The sequence below is a fragment of the Colletes gigas genome, unplaced genomic scaffold (assembly GCF_013123115.1).
Source record: "Colletes gigas isolate AHSC1104 unplaced genomic scaffold, ASM1312311v1 Colletes_gigas_Sc00047, whole genome shotgun sequence".
NCBI lineage: Eukaryota > Metazoa > Arthropoda > Insecta > Hymenoptera > Colletidae > Colletes > Colletes gigas.
The window spans coordinates 608,654-633,783 of record NW_025106676.1 but is presented as its reverse complement, the minus strand read 5'-3'; the positions used below and the strand labels follow the sequence as shown (position 1 = coordinate 633,783).

Sequence of the window (25,130 nt, the reverse complement as noted above, 5' to 3'; positions counted from 1 at the left end):
TGATTTTGATTATTTTCTCTGTCTCTTAATTAATAAACGCCGTTGATAATCTCGTAGTGGATATGGCGTATTAAATAAAGACTTCTTTTTTCTAGGAATGCCCAGACGACACTAATATTTTCTCTCCGTTTTTATATTTTTTTAACGCAAAACTCGCGTTAAGAACTAACATCACCAACTTAAAATGACTATTCATAATGCGTTAAAAAAATAACATCAAATGGGAGCAAAGAACATCGTAAAAATTCATTGCAAGATGCAGGTGGTCCCAAAATTTGTACAAATTGAAATATTTAACTCTACGAGTATGCAAAAAATCATTTTATATTTCGTTTCAAATTACAGTAAATTATTGCTGTTTGATACTAGAAGTGATCAAAATTCGTAATTTCTAATAAGCATGGTAAAAAAATTACTCGACTAGATTTTTGCAAACCGTGGTTTTCTATAAAAGAAATAAACATTTATTTCTATTGCATCACACATTTCCACGAGCATCTATCGTTTTAATCTCCTTGGTACAAATAAGTACACCATAATTGTAGTTCTAGCGTTCAGCGACGAGCTCTCGAAACTATTTAGAATCTTGTTTGGAACGTATTTAATTTTCCCTTTGCTTTTGTCGCGATGCCAACCACTGTGCTCGAATGAACATTTTCTAATCGATCCAACTAGACATCGCGTTATCGTGGCCCTCGGAGAAAGCGGAGGTGTCGCTTTAATTAAACGAGCGCGCTAAAACCGGGCGTTCCGATTCGCTAGGGAACACTGTTCGACAGTCGTAACAATAGAAGGCGTATTTGCTGCTTCTTGGAGCTCAGTTTATGCACAAAATTTGCGTGGGCGGGCACAGGGCGTACTCGAACTCTTGGCAAAGTCTCTCGTTAATAGAACTCGAGACTTGAAACGAAACAGCCCGCAGACTGATCGCTTTCATGTGACATTAAGCTTTTCATTCTATAAAAGTTTCTTTCTTTTTATATCAATGTTTTTCAAAACTCTAAGGATCCCCTAAGTTAATAGTTGAACACTTTTCAACCCTCGACTGGCGAAGTAAAGGTTTCATTGTACGTATTAACCCATTGACTTATGATTTAATTCCAAATAATTTTTCAAACGTACACGTAATTTTGTTTAAATTTGTTCGTAGAAAAAATGGGCACGAAAACAATAGATTTGTTTTACGAATACCTCGTGAATGTAAAAATGTGTTGATTTTAATTTATAAGGCTTGATGACGAGTGAGTGGTCTCATAATTGTGAAACATGACATCAAGAACTTCTGACGAGTCAGACAAGTAATTGTATGACAAGGGGTTAAAATTATTTTTTATTCAATATGGTACTTTACTATAAATTGCGAAGAATTACTACGTGACACAAAATATTCGAGTGCAGGGAAGGTTTTCAATCGAATTTTTTTGTCTAGTATCTGTAAAAAAAAATTCGTAAATTCGTAGTAAAACTAGCGATCAGTTGAAATATTTAGCTAATTAAATCGAATAAAATAATTAAGTTAGCGTCGGCTCCTATAAATCGACTCGTTCGCCTAACCAGTTAATTCCAATGTAAAATGACTCCTTATTTAACCATTCCCTCGATCAGTTAAGAACGAGTTAACATTCCTCTAATGTCGCGCGAGTAGAACAAAATCCTGTTTATGTAACAGATATGTTCGTATAGTTTTCCGACCATAAGAACTAAACGAGCGAAGCAATCGACCGGGGTAGAAATTATGATTGGTCACCAGATATGGAAAATTTGTATCGATTAAGATGGAACGATTAGAATCATCATCAGCCCGTAATCTGTATCGTAAGAACAGTGTAACTAGGTGGCCTGGCAATCTTACGATTAAGTCACGATCGAACGATCGATCCTCGCTGTCGCGTTGTGAACTCGTTTTGCCGGAAGTAATTATATTTTAATCAATTTTTACCCTATGCCATAATATCATTATCGAAGATTACGCGTATTCCGTTAATTTATCGGTAATACGCGTTCGAGTTATAGTAATTTTCGACCATTAAATTATCCACCATTTCGATATTTCCAAACTAAATACGTAACATTTTTCGATCGAATAATTGCAAGTTATGGGAACACGTGTAACACGTGCACGCGTTACGAAATTTCGAAGTTTTACAAATTTATTACGACGCATTTAATGCGAAGCAATTATTACAAAAACATTCCTCTTCTTGCAACGAACGATGTACATCGAAATAATAGAAATGGTTTTCAAATTGTTTGTTCATGGCAACTTTAATCGTTTCATTGCGTCTCATTATTAATTTCTGCTGGTATTTTTATAAATACAAGCGTGTTCCTGATAGAAGCACTAAAGTTTCTATTCAAGCAATGTTCTTTTTCTGGTTGCAGGTAAGTTTGTATTAGAAAATATTTCTGCTACTCCACGAAATTACGTGGCTGACATTTATGGGGTCCGCAGTTTCTTATTTTTCAATTATCCGTTAAAATGCCGAAGAGCTGCAATCCAGCGACGACTCTGCTGCCTTTCGTCATAGTTTATAGGCGATAGCCATTAAATTTATGCACGTTTAACGATTCATTACGTTATGTAACGATAAATGTGTTTCGCTACGCAACGGCTTCTAATACTTTCGTATCAATTTTTTATGGCATTCTAAGTGCAACGCGATTGTTGGTAAAACTGGCCAGTTATCGGTACATTCATCCTTTAAATTGAAAATTTAACAATCATCGTGTGTGCCTAATAATAATTAATATTTCCATCGATGGACAGATATTGTTATATTATTAATTATTATTAGGGAAATTAGTATGTTTAAACGCGTTGAGATCGAGCAAAAAGTTAATTTCTTCAAATACAATGAAGTGATTTTCAAATTGCATAAATCAAAACAGGTGAAACTTTATTGTCAATGCAGTATTAGTTTTATAATATTTAAGAATTCGTTCTGGATTCAATTGGATTATTGCCACTACAGTATTAGTTTTATGATATTCAAGAATTCGTTCTAGATTTTTTCACGAGTTCCAGGAAGACTCAAATAATTTTTACTAAAAGAGTTTAAACTGAAAAGTGTGGAATTTTAAACGAGTTCTTGTTTTTAAACCTCGAATAGAAAGGAATTTTGAAATCTACCATAAAAATAATATTTCCTATTCTAAGGGGTGTTACAACAAATTGCCCTAATTGAGGTGTATGTTGGGGAGTTCAAATTTGAGAAACACTGTGACATTATTGTATTCCTCGAAAAGTTTTTAAAACTCGAATAGAAAGAAATTTTGAAATCTACCATAAAAATAATATTTTCCATTCTAAGGGGTGCTCCAAAAAATTTTTTGTGTTTAGATAATATAAATTAGTGAAAGTATTGCTTCCATAACACGCGTGTGCCTATTAATAATTAATATTTCCATCGATAGACAGGTATTGAGGAAATTATTTGTTCTGGTTAAATATCGTTAGCCTAAAGCCGGGTCTCCCGTTTTGGCATGATCGATAAGAAGTGTTTTGAACACGTTTAATCGTAAATGAAATATCCTGCGTCGGTCTCTTCTCCCGGGCGTTAAGTAATCGAAACTTATTACGGGGGAAAATATCTTTCAGTTGAAGCAACACATTAGCCACTTGTCATCCTGACATATCAATTAAAATTGCTCGCGGATAAGGAATCTTATTAATATTATCGCACCTGTGCGACACCTTCCGGAGCACGTCGCTGGATACATGATGTATTATCTAAATGGTTACTAAACGCGCATATCCAGCCGCGTTAAGGATCGTTATGCGAACGATCGTTAGTCGGAAACTCGTTAATATGAAATATTTCCTAATGGACCGATTACCGGATTATTGAAATTGAAATGTTGTTGCGATCAAAACGGTCGCCGTTACTCATAATATTTCACAATATTCGCAAAATAAACATTTTTTAACGTTGAAACGAGTACAATAGATCCTCGTTAATGGCCGCGTCTTTGCCCCTCGATATTGTTCGCGGAGTCATCCCCACCAACTCCTGGAACTGTATCGACGAGTATTCTATTGTTATCACTTGGATTTATAGTTTCTACGTTAAATTAAAACACTGACACATATATTATATTTTTAATAACACAAGCAAATACAGTATTTGAATAAAATTTAAAAAAATACAAATAAAATATTAGCAATGTACAAAGGAAAATATAAAAAACGATATCTACCCTTTACAATTATTATTTATGATCGCTTCCCACGAATGTGTAACATCTACCTCATTTCTAGTTTGTAACGTTATTAACAAATAAAACATCACTATTTTTAAATCGAAGTACCATATAAAAATCATGCAGTTTGTAAGAAAGTTACGTACTTTGATTTCTGAACGATTTTAGAATCTGTAGAATAAACAAACATTAAATATTTCCCTCTATTTCACTTTTGTTTACGATGCGATCAAGCTTAACTTTTTTAACATCTATTAAAAAATAAAACTAATGTCCAGGCAAATAGATATACATAAAGAGAGGGGGAAAGGATGATTACGACGGAAAAATTTCCCTGTGAAATGTTTAATCAGCAAAACTAAGCGTTTCGAATGTCAAACGGATCCACTGTAGCACGATCGTTCGAGAAGACACCTCGTGGCTGGCAAATTGTGGCGCGATTAATCAACGATCATTATTCGCATCCCAGAAAGCGATATTTTTAAGCGTTAATGAGCTTTTCAATTCCTCGTCGCGTCTTTTGCTTTCCACTCGACGGAACTTAACGAGCATACGCGCGGCCATGAAATATCGCCTTCATCAGCTTCTGGTCTGCCTCGCGGCCATTCGTCGAAATTGATTATCTTTCATTAAATGAGAAGTGCCAAACGTTATTGATCTAAAAGTGTTTCTTTAACTTTTTCAACGTTCACGAACTTTTTCACGATATTTAAAGAATGAACTTCAAAAATTATTCGGGTCTGATTTGCAACGGTAACGAAGTCACAAACTATTTTCTAAGACGTGTCAAAAATGGCTTCTTTAACAATTCTTTTTCACTAGACTCAGAGTTCGATAATAATATAATCAAATGTTGAATATCGTAAGCAGTACAAACGTTTAATATAAATGAAAATTGAAACGATCGTTTAAGGGAGCTGTTCAACACATTGACTAGTACGTCACCCATACAAGGGTGACACGATTTTTCACCGAGGAGCTAAAACAATTAATTCTAAAGATAGGATTTATGATTATTAACGAGGCTATAAAAATATCTATAACAAATTGTGAGTATCCTAGTTTTCAACTGTCCAAAAACAAAGTTTCATTTTAGTGGACAATTAGAGGGGTTTAGTGTGGTAATCAACGCGTCAACTAGTGGAAAATGTATTTTGGTGGGTTATTTGTACCCAGACGTTTAATCGTCCGTTAAGCATAATCGGAGGCGCCCGGAAACTTCAAGATGGCGATACTGTTACGGTTTAGGCTCGCTGGGGACTGGTCCAGCATCCCTTTGTGCCGCACCTTGCGGTCTCGCAGATTCTTTCGGTTCAATTCCTGGTAATTCGATACCTGGAAACGATTTCACGTGTCGTATTACGCGTTTACACGACTAGGGCATTTCCTCTCAGCTTGTTCGTCGGCGTGTAAGTGCATACGAGTGCAACCGAGGGTGTGCAACTACCGAGCACGAGATTGCAATAAAGGCGACCACCTGTCGAGCGCTCGATCATACATTACGCGGACTATTTTCTGCGGTCCGCCTCGTTTTACCATTGCGTGGCTACTTGTAGTTACAATAGAAAGCGACTACAGTACGTTAAACGATCCTCGGTGGACATTTACATACACACACTATTCGAAGAATTATGGTAGTTTGAAAATTGGACCACTTTTATGGTGTTTTTCTCACTTTACGGGGTTAACGAGCAATTTTTCCAACATTGTTAGATTTTCTAGATAATCTTCATCAAAATATATAATTTACATTTTCAATTATTCTATAAAAGTGACCACTTTATCATTTCATTAATTAATTTTATATTATTCGCGTGTAAATAATTAAAACAGATAAGAACTATGCAGACCAAAGTTCCGCATTAAAAACAGTCAAATTGAAAATGTTTGTGTTATCATTATTTGATAAAACTCAACAAGTATTCTATTGGCGAAATACCACAAATATTATAATTAATACGGAAAGCTTCGAACAATTTTAAATATTTAAAAATCTCCTGTATAAAAATATTTCACAATCGACTTCATTCAACTTGTCACGGAGGCGATAAGTTTGCAAATTTCACCGTAAATTAATTGCACGCTCGAGAGCATAAAAATGTTAATTGACGGTTAAAGTTGTCGGGCAATTTCGTCGCCTCGTTGAACATAATTGATAGCGTTACTTGACCCAATTGCACGATTCGATGAGAAAGGTCCCTCTCGTTGACCCCGTGATTCATAAATACAGTTTCACTTTGCGCAGATTCTATTCGTCGTAGTCTCGATCACGATGACATTTTTGACGGTATTTCAATGAACGTAAAGTAGAGTGGCGCCATACCGGTGTGGAAAGCAACTCTTCTTTGCGCGATAACCTTCGACTGACGTCGACATAAACTAAATGTTTGAAATATACGCGCCAGAGATATCCGTACAAGAGAATAGCTTCTTTATGGACTCGACGAATCATACTTCTTGCGAGGAATCTATATGAAATGACGCAGTGTTCCAGCAACTATTTTTATACTTCGCCTAATTCATTTTTTAATTCGTACAACCGACCTACTGTCTCTCCGTTTCGGTCCACCTTATTTTCTGCAAAGAATTTCAACCGGAACGAAGAATTTCAAATCGTACGATACGTGTTAAGGAGCATTACATATGTAAAAATCTAAAGAAATTATAACATATAACAAATAGAAAAGTTTAATCGGACGAAGGATACCGATAAATTGTTATATTTTTTATCGTTCATTTTATCGATTATATATTATTCGAACAAAATTTTACGCTACAAAGCGAAGAAGTAATTTGATTAAGAAAATGTAAATTTAGCATTTGAACGTGGCGTATAATAATTTCTGAACTTTCGAGCGTCAACTGTGGAAGTCAATGTCCACGTGGAGATTGGCACTGTTGAAATAGCGATAGCAGTAAATTGCTAAATCGATTGATAACGACTGGTTCAATTGAGATAGCCTAGAACAGTTTACTGCTCCGCTGGTAATAGATAACTTAATTTCTTCCTCTGTACGCTATCAATTTGCGGGACATTGTAATTTAAGTTGTTGCGCGTAATTCAAGTTCTATCTAAATAACCTAAGTACCTCGTTAAATAGCCGCTCTATTCAATAAAACGTTTATAGTGATCGATCGTTGCGCTCAATGTTAACTACTTTTAGCGCTCGCGTAGTATTTAGGTTTTCTGTTTAGATTGTCGTATAAATGCAAATTCCACGGTATCGATAAATTGGTACTCGTGTAACGTTTAAACTTTCCATTCGGCATATAATTCAAATTTTAATGCTGAATAGTTTAACGCGTTGACAAATCCTAATTCGAGTTAGAGTGATTTCAAATTTTATTTGAAGTATCGATTAACTCCTACGCAATATAATTTAGTGAAATTTTAAAAGGTTCGATATAAATGGCTTTGGAATTTTTTTGTCGAATGATTCTTGCTTTAAGAAATTATCGACAAAGAACTGAAAACATTGTTTTTCAATTTCGATCGTTAATACAGTTTCATTGAAGATATTTAAAATAAAATTTTATTTCTCATTCGATTTAAAACGGCACGTAAAATGTGACTTATAATTAAACCGTGCATCTGTTGGAGGATTTTTTGTTCCTCCATGTTTCCCAAAGAGTTAACAACCGTTCAAAGTGTACTTGCACTGTAGATTGCTTGCGTTTCAGAGGTCTCTCGTGGCGTGTACATTATGTATTCATGCACCGCAACGAGGCTACTCGTAATTTCGGATTATGGGAACCGGTGCGCGGAGGAAGGATGAGAGAAAAAGCATAGCTGCAACCTTGGGAGAAAGAAACGCGACGCGACTTTGATTAAAAATTGCTAAGACCCGACGGTTTCCTATCGCCAGATTAGCGTTCAACTATCTTTGGAACAAAACTGACTGCAGTAATCTTCCATGTTATAACAACCGACGCGGAAACTTGAGATCTGCAAACAATAACTGATAATTATGTTCGTAAACTAAATTGTACTTGAATTGTCTTCAAGGTTTGCCTTCTTCAATTCAACGTTGGAGAACAGAGATTAGTTATTTGCGAATTAATTTTCGAACACTAATAAGGGGTTTTTCATTAAGCGTGTCTGAACTTTAAAATTGAATAAAAAGAGTTGTGTACGACATATGACGGAAACCTTTATTGCGGATTAAAGTACATTCAATATCATTATGTTTTAAAAATGATATCATTCAAATGGCTTTCACGGCTTCGTTTACAGGACTCGATCCGAGAGATCCAATTTTGTATGACTCTGTTGCATAAGTCGGACTGGATCTCACCAATGCAATGGTTTGAATGACATTGTTCTCCAGTTGGTCAATTGTTGTTGGTTTATTACCATAAACCAGCGACTTAACGTAGCCCCAAAGAAAAAAGTCTAAGGGCGTTAAATCGCATGATCTTGACGGCCATTCCACATCGCCTTTTCTGGAAATAACGTGTTCTGGAAACTTTTCTTGCAACAAATCTAATGTAACGCCCGATGTGTGACATGTTGCGCCGTCTTGTTGGAATCACATGTCGTTCAGGTCCATGTCATCTAATTGAGGCCACAAAAAGTCTGTTATCATGGCACGATACCGTTCGCCATTGACAGCCACCGTCTGGCCATTCTCGTTTCGGAAGATGTACGGCTGAATGACGCCGCCTGACCAAAATTCACACCAAACAGTAAGCTTTTCCGGATGCAATGGAGACTCTTGATACTGCTGTGGATTACTCTCTCCCCAAATGCGGCAATTTTGTTTGTTCACGAAGCCGTTTAACCAAAAATGTGCTTCATCACTGAAGATGATTTTTTCGCCAAACTTTGGATCCGTTTGCAACTGCTCCAGAGCCCAATCAGCGAACGTATGACGAGCATGGTAGTCTTGGGGCTTCAATTCTTGTGTTAATTGGATTTTATACGGATGCATGCCCAAGTCTTTTCGTAAAATTCGCCAAGTTGAGGTCGCAGAAAGACCAATTGTTTGTGCTCGACGAGGAATCGAGAGATTTGGGTCTTCAGCCACACTTTCAGCAACAGCATCAATATTTTCCTTTGACCGCGCGTTTCTCCGTCGTACAGGAACTCCTCGATCAGCAACCGAACCGCTTTGCTGGAATTTCGCGATAATTCGTTGAATTGAACGTAGCTCGCGAAAAGTTTGGTGAACAGAACACGAATTTTTATAATAAATTTTAACAATTTCGACGCGTTGCTCAATCGTGTAGCGCTCCATGGCAAAATGGTAACTATGACAAAATACAAGCGTCAAAGAATGATAGTGCTGCCACTTGAAACGTCACAGCAATATGCTGTCAAAGTTCGGACATAGCTACTGAAAAACCCTTTACAATTTAGAAATATTATTACAGTATTGTGACGAAAATTTAATCTGCAATATTATATTACGTTTTATTTTATTACAGTATTGTAACAAAAATTTAACCTGCAATTTTATATTACATTTATTTTATTTCTTTATGAATTTGCTGTAAAATTTGTCGAGCACTATAATGTCCAAAAATAAATAATAGATTGAATTTCGATGAAATTTTATACTATTACACAAGAAACTAAATACAAATAATGAGTGGAATTAAAGACGTTAAGGGGCCATTCTACCTTGTAGGCATGAAAAATACGTGTTTCTTTGTGATTTTTTTTTGCGGGTTATTAAAGAGCGATTAATTCCGGATTTTGTAGATACATTTATTATATATTTAGCTATATCTACGAATTTTTGCAACGCATAATATCTATTGATTACGCTGTTTTTGTTGATCATCAAACAACAGTTTTTACGAACGGCACCCGACTGCGTACGTGATATCTTGCGAACAAGTTATTCGAAATCCTAAAACCAACGATATTCTTAATATGGATGAGTGTGGTTATAGCATGAACTAGGAACTTTTCAAAAAAACAAAAAATAGCAAAATGGCAGCTATTTTACGAAAAAATACTGAATATTTTCATATATTTAGTTGCTTTTTTGTTAATAAAAGAAAAAGTATTGCATATATCGCAATTATCCTAGTTCATGCTATAGGGAGACCAGTTCTGAAGATACTGTATAAATTTGATGTTGATATCTTGAATAGTTTTTTAGTTATCACGCACGCAGTGCCGAAAGATGTAGTTTCGAGAAAAACAACTTTAAAGTTTCACGTCTAGTTGTTATACCTACGCGCGGTACATTTCAGCAGGCTATAACTTCGTTAGGTTTCCGAATTTCAATTTAATATTTGGTAGACATATTTTCGAGACTACATACTAAAGGAAAATGCAAAAAAAAAATATCGATTTTTTTAATCCCACAAGGTAGAAAGGCCCCTTAAGGGGGGAGTGTCATGTGAGACCTCAAAAATATTTTCTTTACTTCATTTTTTGAAAGTATATATATTTAAGAATATACTGTTAAATTTTGAGAGATAAATGTCAAGTATTGTGGATTGTAGAACATTTTTTGTATAGCCCTCGCAGTAATTACCGGAGTCATTGCTTCGGGTGATTACCGTGTACAGCCCAGACATTACTGTTTCGAAAGGTTTACGACAGGATCAAGAGACATCTGCTGTTATTAAAAGTTGAAATTTGAGCGTTGTTGTCATCTAGGTGGTAATATTCTGGAAGGAATTTTATATGGAGCTGAGATTGATGAGTATGATTTTGCAGACTTTAAATGCGTTTCTCTCGAAACGTTACTTTCTTAACTGGCGTAGATAAAATCTCAAAAACTATACGTTCGATTGCTTTGAAATTTTTACACGTTGTTCCACATACTAACAGTTCTCGCCCGTACCAAAATCAAATTGTTATAATGAGTTTATCATACTTTTTTTATTAAAAAGTTGCAAAAGAAACGACGAAATTTTGCAATTTTTACTTTAAGCTTTCACCATTTTGTCATTTTGCAACATAAATTAATTATTTTGGTACGAGCGATAACTGTAAACCTACCGAATAAAAATCTTTTTGATTTTTTTGATTTAGTCAATATTGAGAGCTGCAATCACCTACGCCAGTATTTAAACACATGTTTACTGCGGACGTGATAAAAATAAATTTAAAAAAATTATCTTGTATTCCCAAAGGATAGCTAAGTAAACTGCAAAAAAAGAATCATAACGTCAGATGTAACATTTCCTTAAAAAAAATTAAGAAAAATAGTTCAATTTTCTATCATTCACATGAGACTCCCCCCCTTAAGATGGTAAGATGTACAATTTTATTTAGGCAGTTTCATAAGGATTTAATTTAGAATCCTTTCTATATCATGAACTTCGTCCTTATATTTTCAATGGAAAACTGTATCGAAGAGGACAAGGAGGATATGTTTATGAAGTACTAAAATAATTAAATGAATAAAGAATGATGTTTTTAAAATTTTAACAAAACAAATACGATGCAAACGTGATGAAAAGTACGACTGTGATTCGAGATTAAGATTTTGGCAATATTGTCGTTGTTTGACTCGAACAATTATACGTGGGAAGTTCCTGGTTGAGCGTTATCGTGCCACACGTTCTCTGTTATCAGTCGTTTCGGGTCCCGTGAATGGCTCGTAGGTGGAACACTCCCAGTCGTTGGCAAAGGAGAACCGTTTATCGATTCCACGAGGACGGCAATAAAATGTAAGCCCATTGATCGTTGTTTCTATCAGTGCTAATATCAGGGTAACCGCGAGTTGGAATACATGAAAATAAATACCCATTTAACTTTCTATCACATTTTTCTTACAGACAAAGTAATCGTTCGATTAGACACAAATAAATTAAATTCTTCGTTGTTCATTTTTCTAAGACAGTTTCAGAAATTTTATTTCACCTTGTTGAAAGGAAATTATTTCATTTGTTTCAGAACAATTTTCACTGAGAACACTCGTCTTCGTTTGTATTTTAATGTTCATCTATTTATTAGTATTTTGCAACGTCCAGTCGGACGAGGAAAGAGAGAAGTTTCTTTTTTTGTTTTGATGTTACAAACAAATGTAGATATTTGTAATTATTTCCAGCCCTGTGCATTCGTTTCATAATCACGACGATTTTCGATCGAACTTCTGAAACTGTTATACAGGAATAGAAAAGAATCGTTGTCTCGAATTGTTTGATCAGAATTTAATCAGTTAACCTCGCGCTATGGCTTAAGCGATTAAATACGCAATAATATCTTTATCGAGCGATTCGTCGCGAGCGGAAGAAACGCAATAAAACGAGCTCTAATAAACGGCAGGTGCTTACAGATGGTATTCAAGATCCACGATCGCAGAAGTCAGCCTGTAAATTACCTGGATTTTCCGTTCCGCAGGGAATCGTTGATAATGTAATTAATCGCCGGCTGGAATTCAACGGTTATCTATGTTTATTTAGAAGAAAGAAAGAAAGAAAAATACTTTAATGCGCTGTGGTACACGACGTGCGTTTGCACGGCGCGGTGTTTAATTACTCACACTTAATTACGTTTGCTCGTCGCGGGCCTGGTGGCTCGATGGGAAATATTGCGATCTTCGACACCATGAGATACACACGCGGAATTATTTATGCGACGCGTATCCGGTTAATTCGTGTTACTGCTCGTAGCATCCTCGCTTCGATTGAAAAGAACACGGAGATTGAAAATGAACCTCGGTGAAAATTCATTAATTACTGCAGGAGGATCCAAAGACAAAGAAAAATGCGAATTGCATGATAAAAATGTAAAATACGCGGTCATGCTGAGTTTTAGTGTGTTTAAACGCGTCGAGATCGAGCAAAAAGTTTATTTCTTTAAATTCGATGGGGTGGTTTCCAGTTTGCATTAACCAAAACAGGTGGAATTTTATTGTCAGTACAGTATTAGATTATTTTAGTATTTTAGATTATTTTGCTATTACAGTATTAGAGGATTTAATTGGATTATTGTCACTACAATATTAGTTTTATGATTATTACTAATTTTTACTAAAGGAATTTAAACTGAAAAGTACGAAATTTTAAACGAGTTCAAGTTTTTAAAAGTCGAATAGAAAGGAGTTTTGAAATCTACCATAAAAATAATATTTTCTATTTTAAAGAGTGCTCGAAAAAATTGCCCTAATTGGGTGAGTCTGTTGGGGAGTTCAAGTTTGAGAAACATTGTGACATTATTACACTATACAAGAAAGCCATAAACCGCAATTTTCTCCTACTTTCTGATCACATTTCCTGTTCCATATCATTTTTTTTTCTATCTGTGTACTATTTACCTCCGTATATGTATCGTCGAGTCTGCTTGCGATAGTTGCTCAGAATCTAAATTCCTAACCCACAGGACGTTAACGAGAAGAGTTCAGGACTCGCTGTCACTTAATACTCTGAGTAAACAATGTTTATATCATAATTGTATAAATAAAATTGACGACCAATCGATTGAAATTGTTTCCCTTATCATGTTCGCAGTAAAAATTTTAAAGAGTTTGAAAAATGGACAGGTGATTTACGTCGAGTGTTGCAATTCTACTTAATTTACACAATATGCTAGCTGAAAGAAATTTTTAAATACACAAAGTAAAATAAAACGAAAATACTCAATTAATTAGTTAGCTATTAAAGTCCATAATAATTCCAAAAAATGCATGATAATGTGTAATTAAAATTTCACCATCAAACTCCAATCAAACGCATTCAAATGGTGTATTTCATCGAACGCCATGAAAATGAAACAGTGACCATCAGATTTTGTAGTTTTCATTTCGTTTCTATTCAAATTTCTATTCTGGTTGGATAACCTCTGCGTTTGCTCTGCATGCCTTTAATTATTTGCTTCGTTGCATAATTATTTTTCCGTTTCCTCCTCCACGAGTTCTTTTCGTCCCATGGTAAACCGCGATAAGGGAATCTCAAAGCGTAGACTGTCTATGGCTTACAGCATCCTCCAGAGCCCTACGTGTGCGTCACCCTATACACTATCGCTCAAAAGTTTCGGCACACCTTATCAAAACCAAGTTTTCGTTAAATTTTGGGTACTATAGGGGATAGGATTCTTGCTTACGCCTCGATTCGTTGGATATCTCAACTCTGGATTCACAGATTTAAACTTGCAGAACTCATAAATATTATTTGTTACCAATTTATATTGAATTAGATTGATGTATCTGTATCCTGATTAAAAGAAAATCTTCATTTGTAATACTGTTCAATAATAAAACATACAAATAAGAACAAATAGAATCATTTTTGAGATGATTATCCAATTCAGAAGAAACAAATTATTTTACAGAATATACTAAGAAATTAATTATTTTGCCTCGTATTGATTCTAAGATGAAAACGTGGCGGATGTAGCCGACATAAATTATTTTGAATTTAATTGGTGTACCTTTATTCTAATTAAAAGAAAGTCCATATTTCAATGAATTTGTCGTTTCCATAAATCTACTGTTAAATAATAAAACATACGAATACGAACAAATACATTAACTTCGAGATGATTATTCAATTTAGAAGAAGCATATTATTTGACAGAATACACTAAAAGATATTAATTATTTTGCCTCGTATTGATTCTAAGATGAAAACGTGGTGGGTGTAGCCAACATAAATTATTTTGAATTTGATTGTGTCTTTACTTTAATTAAAAGAAAATCTATATTTCAATGAATTCGTCGTTTCCATAAATCTACGATTATAATAATAAAACATACGAATAGGAATAAATACACCACTTTCGAGACGAGTGATTATTTAATTTAGAAGAAGCACATTTTATAGAATATATTAAGAAATTAATTGTTTTGTTTCGTAGTGTAGGTATTTGCTTTTGAGATGAAAATGTGGTAGTTTTAGCCAAACTTTTGAGCGATAGTGTATGTACCCCGTAATACATATACACACACAACACTCTGTGTGCGTACTCATGTATGCAGATAATACCCAGTCGTGGTATCCGGCGGTGTATCTACGTTTTGTTTGCTTCGCACGCACCTGGATTAGAGACCCACACCGCTAACTAGCATTACACCTGTTATTGAATAATAACACAGTCGATCCGATCCTGCTAGAACGTGGTCAAACTTAGGATCGGTCGTTAGGTGCACGAGTAGACAGCAGCAAACGCGAAATAGAAATATCGACGTCCATGGAAAGAGGAACAGGGCTAGTCGTGTTGGATTCTGAGTTACGGACTAGGAAACGCTGCTTTTACCGTGATCTCTGCCTTTTCCGGCATTCAGATCACCCGGAAAGGACGCGTGCCATTTGCACGGATCCGTTCACGTCGACAACGACTGGATAATTCACGAAATTTATTAAATACCCTTCCCTCTATTATAATTTTTATTGAACTAATAAGTTGCGTTGATCTTTTATTTTATGGAATCAATTCAATGGATATATTCAATGTTCTTTTATAGAATTCTTCGTTTCTGTTTTATTACAAAATTCAAGTACGTGTAAATTCTTGCGTTTTCTTAAACAATCCTGAAGAGAATTTTATAATGAAAATCGGATAAAAGGTTCCAACAAAATTGCAATAATTTTTGTCGTTTTTCTTGTTGTGAACACTATAGCACTATCGATCATTTGGTTGTGTAACAGAAGTTAATGAAAAATTTCTTTTTAAAGTTTCAAAAATTACAAAATTCACTATTATCGTGGCTCGAATATAAATTGTTTAACACTTTTACTGACACGTTACACGTAATATGGTTGTCAGGGTTCGTGAATTTTACTGAGGTTACAGACATAAATATTTCCCAAATAAATAAATAAATATGTAACTCTTGAGCAAAAATAATGGTTACTCTTTATTTCGACAACGTTATCGTTTCCTCATCTTTCAGCTGTCTTCCTTTTTCACATCAATTGTTTTACAGATCAATTACAATATTTTCAAACACATATACAGTGGCTCAAAGTGAAAAACATTTACATTTTTATATTTTATCAAGGGATTTGTGTTTGTTTCTTGTGACTTAATGTAGATGAATTTTGCTTTGATAACAAAGCTTAATAAACACTACTTTATTTTTTTCTCGCACTACAAATCTCTTCATAAACTATAAAAATGAAAACGACCAAGTTTCATTTTAAATCACTCTACTACACGTTGTCACAGACATTATCTTTCAGTTAAAATTGTCTGAAATCAAAGTGTCGGTCCTGCGGGAAATTTTAGTTTCGTTCAATGTATCAATGAGACGCAGCGATAAAATATTCATGAAATCGTCTCTTCCCAGGCGAGTCTGATCCATCGACATGCGAAATTACCATCGTCCAACGAGCCATTTATGCAAAAGTTATTTGAATGCGAAAAAAAGCATCGGTACCGACAACGAGGATTCGAAAGAAGAAAGTCGTGCACGGAGGGAAGGAAAAAAGAGGAGACGAGCCGCTCCGGGAGGTTCCTCGAGAAGAGCTGGCTCGTTTTCCAGGATACAATGCATCTCGCGAGGCGTTGCAGCGATGCAATTCGCCCGCGGCGATGCAACTCCGTCGCGGTCGCTTTGAACCGCTCGACGAGAATATATATCTCGCGGTATCTCCAACTCCGTGTCCGGCCAAACACGAAAAGGCGAATTTATCCGCCCCCTCTCCTCCTCTGCTCCCCCTCCCCCTCTACTCCTGGACCCGTGGATCACTTTTTGCAATCCTTTGCAATCATAAACGAAACGATTCTTGAGACGACAATGACCACTTAACACGTTCACTGGCAGTAAAAATTTTAACCAGCTGCAAAAATGGATAGATAGTTAAGTATTTCAATTGTATTATGGTAATGTGCTAGATAAAAGAAATTTTTAAATACACGAAGACAAAATAAAATGAAGATACTCGATGAACCAGTCAGGCATTATAGTGCATAATAATTTCGAAAAATAAAAACTATGTAGAATTGAATAATGTAAAAATTTCAATGTTATTTTGAATCACGATGAAAATGAACTAGAAAAATAAATGCTCAAATTGAGATGTCGAGGGAATTAAATTTGGAAAAGATTTATGAATTTTAGGAAGGTGCTGCTGTACAAAGATAAGTACTGAAATAATTTTTGGGTTATGCAGTTTGCAATGGTCTATAATCAAAATTTTAATCTTGTAAAATATTGACAAGTGAGGAAATTTGCGTATTTTGATAAAAAACGCTCCGATACCATTATCTCCAAGAATTGAATGTTGCTCATGGAAGTCGTTTCTCATTTTTCATGGACCAGCAGTGCCTATTGCGAGTATCCAATTGTCCACGGTTAGTAAAAGTAAATTCATCCGTAAACAGAACGTCGTAAAAAAGACTTTTATTTGTTTGCGTCGCGCTGCTCGTTCGTAAAAAGTAACACGAAGCTCCTGACTCAAGAACGCGCGGAACGAATGAAATTTATGGCGTTGAAATATTTGTCGCGCTTGTTTTAGGGATACACCGTTAGTAGCGTGGAATTTTTCGACGCTTACATAGAAATTATTTTTTTCTGCTCGATTGCTTCCTTCGGAGCGTTACGACGCGAAACTATTTTAATTTGGAGAAAAAAAGTAAAGATAAAAGTGGACAAAATGGTCTTTGACCATAGTTGAGCACAATTTGGCTGATTCTGCGAATCTAAGAGATTCTACATGATTTTTGACCAGAGTTGGGCAAATTTTGAGTTAACTTTTATAATTTGTATTCGTCGTTGAACACAATTTGGCTGACGCTGCGAATTTAAGAGGTTCTAAATGTCGGCCCTTTGCAACTAGAGAAAGAAAAATAGATTTACAGGTATGCGAGTACCGTTAGCGAGCTCTAGTCTTTTCTCTTTGTCTTCGATCACGACCATTGTATTACGTGGTCCGCGCTCATTGTAACCGGGACGATGGAAGAATAAACAATGCGATTAGGATGTATTAAGACGCGTCCAAACTTCTGCGTCGAATTCGAGTATTGTTATTACTGGTGAAATTTAAAGGACGATTGCGACGCGAGATACGAAAATAACACGCGTGTCTCCATTCATTCTTTCCCGAAGGGGGAAAAAACCGACAACGAGATAAAACGAGACGCGGGACGCGGGAGAATGCGATTTCTCTCGTTTAATCGAGGCTGATTTACATAATTACAAATGTCACTGCCGGGGCACGATTCCGAGCGTTAGAGCAGCCATTGTGTGCTGCAATGTTTACGAAACCGTTTCAATTTGCAGTTTTTTAAACGAAATTTCTCCAATCAACAGTCATTCTCGACACTGAGTTTTCATTATCTTTTTCGTGTAATTAATTTTAAAGCTTATTGTAACTTTTTGGTCATCTCTGAACATACGATGTAATGCAAAGTAATCTAAAGGGAAATTAAAATTGCTTGAAATAAAAAGAAAAAAACTTGAATACTTAAAGTAGTGATTGGCATACTTGCCACAAGTTTATTGTTCAGGCTTTAATACGTTTTTCTAATACATTTTCTTATAATAATGATGATGAATTTGTTTTTTAAATGGACAATTTCTTGTTTCGATTGATTCCAACGAATCTGGGAATTTTTCTGACCAGAATATTAATTATAAATAATATAAACGTCGTTTGCTCCGCGTTATCAATGACGGGTTAACATATCAGATAAGGCCAACTAATACTATATAAAAATTTAAATGTACTTTGTTAGATAAACCAACGATACACGAATTTTCTTCTGCATTAACAGCGCGACTCGAATCTCGTGACAACGGTTAACAAGACAGGTACATACAACTTCATCCGTTCAACTCAACCTTATTTCAAACATAAACAAATATCACCTGTCACTGTTCCAAACGATACGGGCGAGCAATATCGTCTCCATTGAATTGCTAATATGCCGAGTAATTTCGATTCGATGTTTCCATCGAGAACATGATAAATTGCATTTTTTTCACGCTTTAATCGCGCATTAGCGTAACGCCTAATCATCTACCACGCGTAAAACAGCTGTTACCATTAACGGAGACCTCGATAACAAATCAATGTTACATTCTTAACGTAATTCAAGACTGTCAGGACGATATATCAAACTTCAATACCAGATTACCGTATCGCACGTGGGCTACAAAAGCGACACGACCCGGAAAAATACATTTCTCAGAAGCTGTAAGCCGTTACTGAACTTGACAAATAATTTACTGTGCGAGGTGATATCGAGAAATAGGCTTCACAAAACATTTTGCGAATGATTTATTTCTAGGACTCGTTGTGGATTAAATCGCTCGAGTGGACAGGTGTTCCGTAGTATGACCTGGGCGTTTGTTTGCGACTCGTTCAATTTTCCATCAAATGCTATATAAAAATTTGTGATAATACTTTAAATATGTATAAATATGTGTGTAAAATTAAAGCATCGTGGGTGGACTAGTTCTCTTTTAATTAATTCTCAATTGTGGATTAATCTGCTCAATTGATCAGGTATTCATTACCTGGGCGATCATTTGTAACTTATTAAATTTGGTATGAAATCCAATATAAAAATTTGTGGTAGTACTTTATATATGTATAAATATGCATACAAAACAAAGATATCGTAGCTCTACTAGGTTTCTCTCAATTAATCCCCAAAAAATCACAATTGAAAACGTACGATTGTAAAACTCTACTACGGACTTCTCCTAAGTACGAAGGTTGAAAAATTGATTTTTTGCTAGAAAATGGCTGCTTTCTGGACTGTTCGTGGCCCCATGTAGGAGAGGGGAGTGTCCCGGGCGTGTTTTACAGAGCGTTTCCGAGGCTTCTGACAAATCTGCGTGTCCCGAGCGCGCGAGGAGAAAGCACGGAGCCCCGGCGAGGCGCGGCGCCGCGGCTCGACTGGTTAATCAAGCCGTAAATCACATTTTCATAAGAGTCCCGTTGTACCTGTTGCACGAGGGGGGCGGCCCTTCTTGCTGAAAAGGTTACAGGAGGAAGCGATGAAATACCGCGAGCATGGATCTCGTGCGCGAGAACCATGCACCCGGCAAGGAAATAACAGAGCCGGACACCTTTGATGTGTGCGTGCAACGTTTGAGCAAACCGGGCGATGAGATACAGCGTGAAACAAGAGCAAACAGAGGCCGTATATATTCTCGTCGTGGACGAAGGGCGAACGGGGGAGTTGTAATATCGTTGTAAATTAGCTTTATCGTAGGCACTCGCGCGTTTTGACGACCCGATGCGTATCGTCAGGGAAAGAATGCGGTTCGCGCGGTGGGATTCAACCGTTTCAAGCTTCTTTTAAATGTGTCTCGAATGGGAGTACCGTTAGCGAATTGCGTTGCTTGATAATGCATAATGGAACAGGTATGTATGATACAAATGAGAGGTCCGAGAATCGAAGGGCGTGTTGCGCGTTGTTTCACGCCGATCGCAAGTAAACGCGATCGAGCACTCAAGAGCCTCGATTATGGTTACTAATAACGAGACGAAGCTCAAAGTGTTTCAGCAGAGTGGAATCCTCGACAGGGATTCGTGTATCAGCGAGAAAATAATGTTAATATTAATATTTGCCTTTAACCAGTTAACTGTTTCTTACGAGTATACTCGTCATGAAAAAAGTGCAAAATTTTCTCTTATGACGAGTATACTATTATAGTGAAAACTAAAATATATTCGTAAACTTCAAGATGTTTGAAATATTTTCAGGCCCGTCGATATAAAAGGAACAAATAAAAGTTTATAAATAATTAATATAAAAAAACCGCATATATTACAAATTAGTTTTCGTAAATGTATCGTTGTTTTTTATTAGTTATTACAGAAGCAATTACGGATTCATATATTGTTGTAAACTATGTAATAAGTAGCGCGCCTGGTAATAAAAAACGGGATGAGGATCCTTTCGTTTTCTTTTTACATGTATTCAAAAGGCGGTGTTTTTTATGTTTTTTTTTTCATTCATGTACAAAATATTTATATTAATTTAAGTAAATAAATACATGTGAGTAATGAAACAAAAAAATAAAAGTCATTTTATTACAACCTAATTTCATCTTACACATACTCTGTGTTTGACGAGTATACTCGTCATCGCTAAATTTCTGCGACGCAATTTAGATACACATTTTCCAAAGAGGTCGAAACAGTTACCTGGTTAACAATCTTCGTTTAAGATCGAGCAAAATTTTGTACTTTCTACACATTTTAGTTCAGTAAAAAGTTTGTTAACCATTCAGGAGAAGTTAGAATTGAAAAATTTGTTAGACTAACTACTTCTTGTTAGTATAAATGGTTTGCCTAAAAATATTAACTTAGAATCGTAAAAGTAGAGGGTACGATGTTTAAAGTATACTCACGAAGTCTGTTAAGTACGATTTTCTTTGACGAATATATGACAGTTCGAATATTGATGTTTCGATCAATTGTCCCAACGCTAAAGTGATTCAACTTCTTGAGTTTTATTAATGAAATTTTTTGAGTTTCGATAAGATTTTTCCGTTTACTTCATCCACACCTAACCCAGACCTCGTCTACATTATTGATAATTCCATCCAAATTCAAGAGAGGAATGAATCAGTATTTTTTACGACGTTCAAAATATATACACGAAGTCTGTTAAATGGGTTAGAGGTATCACAAATTTCTGGTTTGAAAATAAAACGTATTTTATTTGTCTGTATTCATTGTTTACTAGATTCTCGTTGTGGTGACACTGCTATTACCTGCCCACTTTCAGTGTAATCAACAGAGCTGCGGTTTCCCTAACGCGGTAAAAGGAAATTCGTCAATTTTCCTATTCGGTAAACCTCGGAATCTAATTTAACTAAGATTGCTATCTAAACGCAAGGAATATTAAATTATGGACAATAGCAATTCTGTGTTTCTAATTATATTTTTCATACCCCGAGAATACTTTTACAGTATTCTTGCAAACTTCCAACGAGGACAGATAAGTAAACTTCAAAACGAAAGTCGAAGTTTGAGTAATATTTTTAAAAAACGAAAAATGATACTATTTCTGTGTTTCTAATTATATTTTTCATACCCTGAGAGTCCAAACAGCATTAGAACTTTTACAGTATTCTTGCAAACTCCCAACGAGGATAGATAAGTGAACTTCAAAACGAAAGTCGAAGTTTGAGTAATATTTTTATGAAACGAAAAACAAAAGACTAGATAAATATATTCTTACTCCCGTTTGAAAATAAATTCACGTCCCCCACGCGGTCTCATTTAAAAAACCGCTTCGGCAAAGTTTTGCAATTTTAATTCGCTAAAGCAACCACGACGCGTTTAATTATAGATCTTCCTACGGTAACTGCACCGCGTCGTATCTCGCTCTATCGTGCAGTGCAAATAACAGCATCAATTTCAATATCCATTACAAGATAGCATCTTAAATCTTTTTCCGTCCAACGAGATACGTCTGAGACTTTGTATCGTACCGTACAATTAATCGTGTTCCGCGACAGCAATTCGAGGAAACGCGGAACAAAAGTATTGGCTAAAAAGTTCATGCGGTTCTTTGAAACTTCAAAACGAAAGAAATGTGTTTCGTAGATGAAGAAATATATTGATTGAAATAATGAATTCGCCAGGTTGCTCTATGATCTTAACCTAACTTCATTAATTTAACTTCGTAATATTCTTCTACCCTCCCCCTAAAACAATTAATTTAAGTGTCGTTTTATGATCCTTTCAAAGTCAAAGCTTTTCCTACTTAACGAATGTTGTGGAGAGCGAAATATAATATTTTTCAATTATGAACAGGCGTATCAGAAATTTGTGAAAATATTTTTTTTAATTTCGAAAGAGAATACTCGTATAACTCGTGATCGTTATTGTGAATGCGTGCGATCGCTGCGACAATTTTGATAGTAATCGATGTTATCGTTGCGTAGATCTGAATGGAAAATTTAATGGACGTCGCCCGACAAGGACGGGCGTCAATTAAAGGACGCGCTAGGAGGAGCAAGATCTACATCGGGGGCCACCCTGAACGAGCATTTCCACGCACGATCACGGTGGATCGAGTTCGACCCGATTATGTTATACGTTCTTGTGATTGATACCGGTCATTAACCGCATTCGTGACGTAATTAATGGGAGTTCACGGTGGCGTGTGTGCAACGCGACTAAAAAGCCGAGTAATGATACCGCATAAAAATATTTTAATAACGGCGATGTTGGTGGCTGCCCATGAACTAAGAAGATAGAACATGGCTTTCAAGTTACTATGAAATCGTAAGAAAAATACTGTTCGTTCGATAAACTGCCAATCGCTAGAATAATTTTTACTTTGGAAAGGTCAGAGTTTGTTTATTTTTGGTCAAATTAAAAAGAAACTTCTTCGATGGTTTTTGATGCAATTTTTGATTATTTAAAAATTAGTGACTTTTAAATTCGAACTTTGGGTTTTTATGAGTAATGAATAAACTGAAGAATATATATAAATTATCACGTAAAGTTGCATTAATACAGTAATTGTGTATGATTATTGAAGACATAAATTCAACTAGTATATACGATGTGTTGATTTCATATAAACTTGACATACGGAAAAGTCAAACTGGTGCATTTCTAATGAAATTGAAAAGCAAATTTCGTAACGGTCTTCACAATGATTTTGGATTCTATAAATATTAATAACGAGTAAAATTAGTGAGTACTAAATTCAAACCTTGTATTTTTATAAGTAGTGAATAAACTGAAGAATATATATAAATTATCACATAAACTTGCATTATTATAGTAATTGTATATGGTTATGGAAGACACAAATTCATCTATAACATGATATGTTCATTTCATATAAACTTAAAAAATAGAAAAGTTAAACTTGTGCATTTGTTATAAAATAGAAAAGTAAATTTTGTAATAGTTTTCGTCACGATTTTGGGTTCTATAAATATTACTAGCGAGTAAAATTCGAATATTTGAATGAAAATTGGTCCAAGGTATCAGTATTGCTTGCGATACTCTTAATCCCATCCCTATTCTCACTTAATCCCGTCCCATCACGAACTTTCGCTACGGCATCACGCACTTTTCTGCGTGCGAATGCACGCGTACATCTGCCAGCACGTTGATATGCTGATATTTTTAGTTTCTTCGTCGTTTTTCAATGGATCGAGGTACGTGCCTACGCAAATGCCTTCCACGGAAACGTTCTTCCACTCTTAACTTAGTCACTTCCTCGCGCTGCTCGTTCGATTTCTTCTAATACCTTCCCACTATCTTTATTATTATATTCCCTGAGTGCTAAATAATATCAAACACTTATCTCCGTTTTCCATTAGAGCAAAAGATACTTTCAGGTAGCATTGGAACAATTTTGTAAATAGAAAGAAGAATTATGGGCCTTCCAACAGAACGGTGGTTCAAACAAACAAAAAAGATAATTAACCCCTTCACGTACGATTCAATCACAAATATTTTGTTTAAATTTATTCATACATGCAATGCTTACAGAAAAGATCAGAATACCTCATGAATGTAATAATGTGTTCATTTTAATATATTAGATTTCATCGCTTCGTCGTTCGTGTGAAACTTATCACAAAGAACTTACAACGAATCAGACTCGTCATTGTACGGCAAGGAGTTAATCTTTAATCATGATAAAAATAAAATCACTGACCATGTATGGTTTTATATCAAACATCGATTAACTATCCAAATACAAATACAGTTCGAATGTTTACAAATGGAATTTCTGAAGAATATTTGAAAAGTTTAACGAACCATACCGATTAAAAGTTACGCTAACGTCCAACGTAAACATTGATTAACATTTTTTAATCTGCTGACAAACGTAATTCGTTCGAACGAAATTTAAAAAAACGCTCTGGAACTTGAAACGTTAACCAGAAAGATCGAATCGCGGAGTTGGGATCGTCTATCACCGGCGAATCGAAACGATCTCTCGATGGCGGTGCTTTGGACGATGGACGAGAAAACGGAAGTAGAACCGTGAGCGTCGTGTTAGGTCGGAGATTCGACCTTCGTCCTCCGCGAAGAAGTTGAGGAGCTTCGGATGCTGCTCATTAACCGAGCAATGTTTCGTCGAG

At 35.6% G+C, this 25,130-nt stretch overlaps 1 protein-coding gene across 1 annotated transcript in view; it reads right to left on the bottom strand.

The window, feature by feature from the left end:
- The window catches only part of LOC122403219 (laminin subunit alpha-1), a 215,255-nt gene that overhangs the window by 37,673 nt on the left and 152,452 nt on the right, over positions 1–25,130 (bottom strand). The gene's annotated exons all lie outside the window — the stretch shown is intronic.